Source organism: Stegastes partitus, unplaced genomic scaffold, assembly GCF_000690725.1.
Source record: "Stegastes partitus isolate 25-593 unplaced genomic scaffold, Stegastes_partitus-1.0.2 Scaffold17, whole genome shotgun sequence".
In the NCBI taxonomy this organism is placed as follows: Eukaryota; Metazoa; Chordata; class Actinopteri; family Pomacentridae; genus Stegastes; species Stegastes partitus.
Window position 1 is genome coordinate 448997 of NW_007577748.1, and position 8232 is coordinate 457228.

Genomic DNA, 8232 nt, shown 5'->3' on the forward strand with positions numbered 1-8232 from the left:
TTGTTTGCATTAGCTAGCTTGTAGTCCAGAGCCTGAGAGCTTGCAGCCTTATGGGGGCAGAAAACTCACCAATTTGCATTGGTCACGCATTTTGTTGCCATGTCAATTCTGGCCAATCACAGCAAAGATCTGTTTTTAAGGCGTTTCCAGCAGCACTTATCATCCAATGAGAGGTAGCATGAAACAAAGGAATCCGCCTACTTTAGTTGATTGACATTTAATTTAACATTGTATAAAAAAGTTTATCTGCTCAAAAGAGAATTAGATTAAATTACTACTAAAGGCAGCCATCGTAATCGTTGCCTTTTTCCAGTCATTAAAGAAATTGAAAGCATTTTTAATGCGTCCAAAATGTAAACAAAGATGTATTTGCTAAGATTTTTCACATGAGATGGAGCTGTGTTAATAAAATAACTCCTCCATTTGATCTTTACACACATTTTAAAAAAAAATCAAAACAATACTTTGGCTTTTATGCTCTTTTGCATCATATTATTTGATGTTTCGTTATTTTATTAGATATAATACAGTCCATTCTTCTCAACAGACATTTTTCTCCGTGCAGCGTGGGTTCTCTCCTGGTTCTCTGGCTTCCTCCCACACAGTCCGAAAACATGTTGAGGTTAATTGGTGATTCTAAATTGTCTGTAGGTGTGAATGTGAGTGTGCTTGGTTGTCTGTCTCTAAGTGTGGCCCTGTGATAGACTGGCGACCTGTCCAGGGTGTCCCCTGCCTTCGCCCTAAGTCAGCTGAGATAGACTCCAGCCCCCCGCGACACGAGTGAGGATTAAGCGTTGAATAAATAATGGATGGATTTATGTGGCATTTGCACACCTTTTAACCCATCTGTCAGATTCCAGTAATTATTGAATCACTCCTACATTCATAATTAGCTTGCTGTCAATCAACAATCAATAAAACACATTCTGTTGGTTTTCGGTGTTTGTGATTAAATTAATCTTAAAGCAGGGATTAGTCATAGCAGCCTATAGGGCAAGCTTGAATTGTTTTTAAATCGCCATACAGTAGGAACTATATATACACAGTAACGCACAAAGTTGTTTAATGCATTGATGTAGTCCTGAATATAGCCTACTGCATATATAACTGCATATATAAATTCATATATTAGTATATTTAAAGTATAATTTATACAGACAAGTGACAAATTAAAAGAAAATCTTGAATCTTTGATCCCTACAGTAAGGGGATCTGGTGGCTCCTTCATGTTGTGGGGGCCATTTTGGTGCTATGGTTTAGGTTCCCTTGTCCTGGGGTCTGTTTCACAAAGCAGGTTTAGTGAAAACTCTGAGTCTGTTAACCCTGAAATGAGGTAAACTCTGAGTTTTCCATTTCACAGAGGGAGGTAACTCAAACCAGAGGAAGAGGGGTAACTCTAGCCTGTTTCACAGAGAGAGCTAACTTAAGACCTCAGTCAGTTACCGTAGTAACAGATTCTATGAACTTAACATGGCATGTCCTTTTAATAATGATCCCTTGGATGAAGGTGCAGCATTATTAAATATTCGTCAGGAGATGGTTATCAGACCGTGCATAGATGTTCTAGCATTTCCAGACAGTTATGTTTTTAAGCGGAACCATTTCACAGTCCATCAGTGATGTGCGGTCAGGGAAAGAAAAAAAAAAAATCTAATGATAAAATAATTTAAATGGTTATATTTATCCAGTAATTTATACTATAAAGTATTTAGTTTTTCATTTAGCCTCACCAATTTTGATGATTTTTTAAAAAAAAAAGTCAAAATCGCTGAATTTTTGCAATTTCCAAATGCTTGGAAGAGACGCCGGTGAGGCAGCAGCGAGCTGAGCCTCACCTTGGATTGTGCAATCCCTCGCTAACTGCGTTGGCTGCCATGCACTGACAGCGTAATGCTGTCTGGATGTCGACAATAAAACAGTTCAAACACATTTAATATATGAATTGATTTTCTATAGTTCAGCTGATGTATATAATCATGTACAGTGGGGTTTTTTTTGTTACCAACCTTATGTGTGTAACGTGTTTCGTGTGCTGAGCGATCATAAACGGCTGAGAAGAGGTTCTATGTGAGGTGCCTCATCGCAGGGGGCACTTGTGATCCCAGACATGCTTCTTGTGACTCCATGGCTGCCGAGTAAGTGACAGCAACTTAGCAGCTTCAAATCAAATCAGGTTTATTGTCATTTTATAGCACATACACTGTCGTACAGGCGAGATGAAACAGCGTTTCTTCAGGATTATTCATTCAGCAAGTTTTGCAGAATGCACGCCTGGGATAAGGCACTAAACGTTCACTGTCGCTGTCTCCTGAAGGGGCCACTGCGTCCATGCGTGCCACCATTCGTTGAACATGGTGAACCTCTTCAGGTCCTGGTAGGTCTTCAGGGACACAAAGACACACACGATGGTGTGACAATGGTGAAGACGCAGATGCTGTCCAGAGCTAGCTGTCTGTCTGTCCGTCTTGAACAATGTCATCCCCTCAGGCTGTATGTCCATCTGGGATGTTGTCATGGAGCCATGTTTCTGTTAAAGCAAACACACAGCAGTCCCTCCACTCTGCGGGTTTCTCTCAGCAAACATAGCTCGTCCAGCTTGTTGTTGAGGGGGTGGACATTGGAGAGTAGGAGCAACGGTCCTGCTGGTCTGGCCTTTAGCATGAATCCTGGCTCTCTTCCTCCTCCTTTGTTTACGTTCGTACCACGTGTGTGAGCGACACACCCGTGCAGCGTGTGTGTCGCTCACACACGCTGCACACGCACACATTCGTAACACTGAAACACTTTATTGTTGCTTTTAATTGTTTATTACTGTTCTTATTGGCTTGCTTTATTTATTTTTAATGTGTCGTCTTTTTCGGGGGATTGAACAGAGTAAGAATTTCATTGTGTAGTACAACTACCTGTTTTGCTGTGCATATGACAATAAAACTCTTGAATCTTGAATCTTGAATCTTGAATTTGTGCTTCCTTCTCTCTCGGGTAACTGTCAGCATAGTCTCCGATAGGACTCCGTGTTGGTGTGGTATGTCCAAATCACAACTGATGGCCGCAACTCCACCGCCGTTCACGCCCAACAAAGTCTCCCGGCCACAAGTTTTGCGGAATGAACATCTTGGATAGACAAGACACTCAAAATGTTCAATTTCGTTGTCTCCTGAAGTGGTCGCTGTGTCTATGCACCGCCATCCCCATGACAAGCTGACAGAAAAGTAATGGATATTTTTGTCCAGAAGAAGCGGTGCATGGGCTTCATTTATAAGTAAAGGTAAGGCTGCAGTAACGTTAATTTTTTTAATGAAATGTGCGTGAGTAAGGCAACTGTATGCAGGGCGGTCAGAAAAGTGTACCTCACCCTGAAACAGCTTTTACCATCTTTGTCGTTTTCCCTGGACATAAACCTGTCAGAACCATCAAGGAGGAGTTCCACAGGATTGCAGGTGAATGATGTAGATTATAGTTAATTTAATTTTAAATTATGTTCTGTTCATGACGTGGTGCTGCAACCTCAGACTTGAACAGTGTTTTTATATTTCATCTTAAGCTAGAATAGAATAGAATAGAATAGAATAGAATAGAATAGAATAGAATAGAATAGAATAGAACTTTATTGATCCCTTTGGTGGAAGCCTCAGGGAAATTGTTGTACTAGCAACCAACACAACATTAGTAATAATAGTAATAATAGTAATAATAATAATAGTAATAAATAATAAAGCTTCTGCCAAGTGCGCTTTTCCCCCCACCAGATTGCACCTAAATGAAATAAATTAGTAGGCTGCCATTAAAGCAGTTTTCCTGTAATATTATTGTGATTGCAAAGGAAAACATTTAAACTTAGGCATTGACCTGAGCAGCAATGTTCTCCATGCTGTCTCCCTCTGTGTTGCAGCTGCAGCGGTGTTGCACTTCTTTTTAAAAACGCGTTCAAACTTGCCGTATGAGTGCATTAAGATTTCCAATTCTAGTGAGGTGAAAAACACAGCCCTCCGCTTCCCTGTTGCCATGGTAACTTGTCGAATCAGGGCTCCACTGATGCTGGCTTTTTATAGTTGTGGTGCACGCGCTTAACTCCAGGTGAAACTACTCTGAGTTGATTAAACTAACTCAAATCCGCTGTTCTGGACCCGGAAACTCAGAGTTTCCTATCTCAAAGTAGAGCAACTCAAAGTTCAGGATTAGACTCAGAGTTTGTTGAACCTGCTTCGTGAAATGGACCCCTGAAGGTTCACTCCAAAACAAAGATGTTGTAAGTGTTCACCTGCATCCTATGATGGAAACATTTTTATCCTGATGGGAGTGGTCTCTGGATAACAATGCTCCAATCCACAAGGCACAAGGGTTCTCTGAACAGTTTCATGAAAATGATGTGAATTATATGCTGTGACCTTCACAGTCAATAGATCTCAACCCATCTGACACCAATGTGAGATTTTGGACTGATGTGTTAGACACCACTCTTCACCACCATCACCAAAACATCAAATGAGAGAATATCTTTGGGGAGAAACATGTTCCATCTCTCCAGTAGAGTTCAGAGACATAAAGAATGAATGCCAAGGAGCATCAAAGCTGTTCTGGTGGTATGTAGTCGTCTTACACCTTACTAATATGCCTAATGATGTCTTTTTCCTCAAATTTGTCACCTGTATTTACAATATGTCCCATTCTATTCATTTTTTAATACTATCTAGCACTTCATAGTATTAAAGCTATAAAAATTTAGGAAAATATTAAGTTCAATCTAACTTTTTGTAAAGGAACTTTGGGATTGATAGATTTCAGGGCTCAGGTTACCAGAGGCTTTAGGCAATATTTGTTATTTATGTATGCAGTTTTTGCAATCAGACTACATACTCATGATGGGAATAGCTTCAGCTGAATAGATCAGTCACCGCAAGGCTTGAACCAATGACCTTCTGTTTACGAGCCCGGCTACCTTTATAACTGCTGAAAAAAACAAACCTACTGCCCACTTCCTATCACAGTCTATTGCTGCACACTTCTGACTTCATTTTCACTTCATCCACAACTGCCAGGTTTGGACCTGCATTAGTCCAGGCCAAGGGCAAACTGCTGAACATTTCTCAGTCTGCTGAGAAGGGCACGGGTCATGACCTCCTCTTCTCCATGCAGCCAGGAAAATAATTGGGAACCTCCATCACCCCAGACACCCTAAAACTCCCCCTGGTACTTTCAGTTAATCAACCCTCCACCTCTTGACCTCTTCTGCAACACTGTTGCCAAGAAAACATCCATTCATAAAAGGACAAGAATTGACATAATGGTGAAGTAATGGTTTTCTGGAATCAGTGGAACATAATGCTCAAAATTTCATCCTTAAAATTAAATTAATTCATATCCTTTGGTAACATAACTGGCAAATTTCATATCGCCCAAATATTATTACTACTATTCCTGCAGCGCTAATCAATAGAATGAAATCAGCTTTTGATATTAGGCTGAAATTTAAAAGACATATCACGTTAATTGAAAACCACTAGCCTCTGGCAGTCTCTTTTGCCTATTAAGAGTGTATCCAGGTTTTCACTCCAAAACAGTGCAGACACTAATTTCAGCTCAAAATAACCCAGTGTAAGGTCTGGTTCAGCGAAACCAGTTGGTCCCAATGTTGGTCTATAAGAGTGAAAAGGAAAACACTGAAATATAGAAAATGAAAAAATATGACTAAGAAAGGTGACTTGTGACAGTGAACAAAGTGACATGGCACATATCTGTAACAATGCATATAACATCAAATAATAGCATTCTGGTATGGATTCAACTTATAGAATAAGTATACCATACAAGACAACATGGAATGACGATTAAAAAAACAAAAAAACAACACACACATAGTACAGCAACAGCTGAACTCATGCTCACCTCACCACTAAATCACAATAGACAAACAACAGCAGGATAATCACAGGGCAAAATAACAATATTTAAGAGAATGTTAAAATAAAACAAGAGATGCAAAAATGCAATATGCTAACATCAATACTAATAATAAAAACAAAACAAATGATAAAAGCAATAAAACATTAATGTGCAAAAAAATCTCTAAAAAAAAAAAAAAAAGATACTCTGCATGAAAGCAAGTCTGTGAAAAATTATTTTAATGAGTGATTTTAAAGGCATCAGTGATTCTGTGAGTCTTATCTCCTCAAGCAGGTTGTTCCAAAGCTGAGAGGCGGTGATGTGTAAAGGACGCTCACCTTTAGATCTAAGCTTTTCTTTTTCTGCTCTTTTCAGACAACGAGAGATTCTTGCATGAAGGATTGTGTTATGTTGAATCACAGGTTGCAAACAGCATACAACCAAGCATTTAAAGTTACCTATGTCCACTGAAGATATGAATATTGAATATATTCTGTGAATGTGTAGTACTTTCTTTTTTTTTTCTTTTTTAATGCAAATGTCATAAGCTTCTCAAAGGTGGCATTTGTTGGGGAAAGAAACCCAATGCACATAAAAATAATCTGTAGCTTTCAAGGAACCTCACACAGAAAGAGGAGGATTTTTAGGTTCAGCTCCACTTTCCCATTAATTCAATAATTGAATCGAGGATGCATTTTTAAGTAGGATGCATGAAGTACATTACAGAAAATGCCACAGAGCATTACACATTAGCTGAATGGACATTCTGTATATAGAGAGGATGTGACCTTGGTAGCTCTGATTCTCAAGTCGTTTTGCATGATTTTGATACAAAGCTGCACAAGAAAAACAATTTATTATAAAAAGAGCATGTAATTGTTTGGACTCTTTACATGATTATGATGTTCTGATGTTGAAGGACGAATTAAGTGGAATCTCATGGAGTAAAACCTCCAGCAATAAACAAAGAAATAAACAAACACAACCAAATTACTGAAATCACAGAACTGCAGCTCATGGTTACTGAAATGGATGTTGTGTGACTGGTAATTATGAGCAACAATATGTGGAAATGAAGATAGAGGGATGAAAGAATGCTTTAGAACTGCTAGCAATAAATAGTAAGAAGTGTTGTGTGGTACAGACATGAAAATTGCACTTAAATATAGTTCATTCAGTTTCCCACTAGAGGGCAGGATGAGCTCTGCAGTGGCGATGAAATGCACAAAAAGGTTCACAGACTTCTGCTGCTCCGTCGCTCCATCCTCCATTAGGATGCACTCTCAGTCTGGATCCCTCCTGAAACCTATTACCTTCCACTACCATAACCACTAGCTTCAAACCCTGCAGACAAAATAAAGCACCTGTGTGCTGTACCCTTGACAACACTATCATGTTGTTGTCTCTAACCTCTTTCTCTGTTTCCTCTTCATTACTATCCCAGCTTCCTTCAGGAAAACTTTCATCTTGCAGGCCTGCGTGAACCCTTCTTACTGCTAAAGATCTCTGACCCAATTAGCCATCTTTATTAAATAACAGTCCACTGGCCCTCATTTAAACCACCAGTCGACCCTCACACCGGCCTCAACCTCTCCTTTTGTGCTTTTAAGGTACAAAGTGATTACAGATTTAATTAGCTCAGGACCTCGCTGCCATATCCATACTGATATTTGTTTGCAGAGTTTCAAGATAAAAGCCTCGGTTGTGTGATGATAACTTGCAAGGGCCAGTTATCGTTAAAAAGCTGAGGCAAGTTGGTCTGCTTATCTGAGATAATTTCGTCTTTTTCAGGTCATTTTCACAAAAATCACCAACCACCCTTCATCACCAAAAAAACAACACAAAAAAACAAACAAACAAAAAAAAAACACTAGTTAGAAAAAATGCATGTCAACACACTAAATCTCATCGCTGCCAACATCTGTAGGCTGTACTACGAAGCGAGATTAGTGGGTTAGCGAGGTATGTTGAGGTATGTTGAGCTTAAAGCCAGAATTTTTAGTCTCACGAAGGTGGCTCTCCTTTTACCTGGCTAGATCTCCATGGTAACTTATGCTGTAGAGCTACCCTGGTTGGGAGCAAGTTATGTTCAGAGTTTCAGATTTAAATTGGCTGGAAAGATCATTTCCTGACTAATATTTATGAGCGATACAGATTCTCAGCTGAGGGAATGTGTTTTATCTGTTAATATACTGAGCTGTGTGTTTCTAATATCATTGAATGAAGCCGTGTAGTTATAGCATCGCACAGTCGATGGAGACGGAGACAGAGACCGAGTGCTCCATGCAGGCAGTACTTGGCTGCTAATGCCAGTTTAGGTTGGCGGTCACAGTTCTGTTGCCACCATTG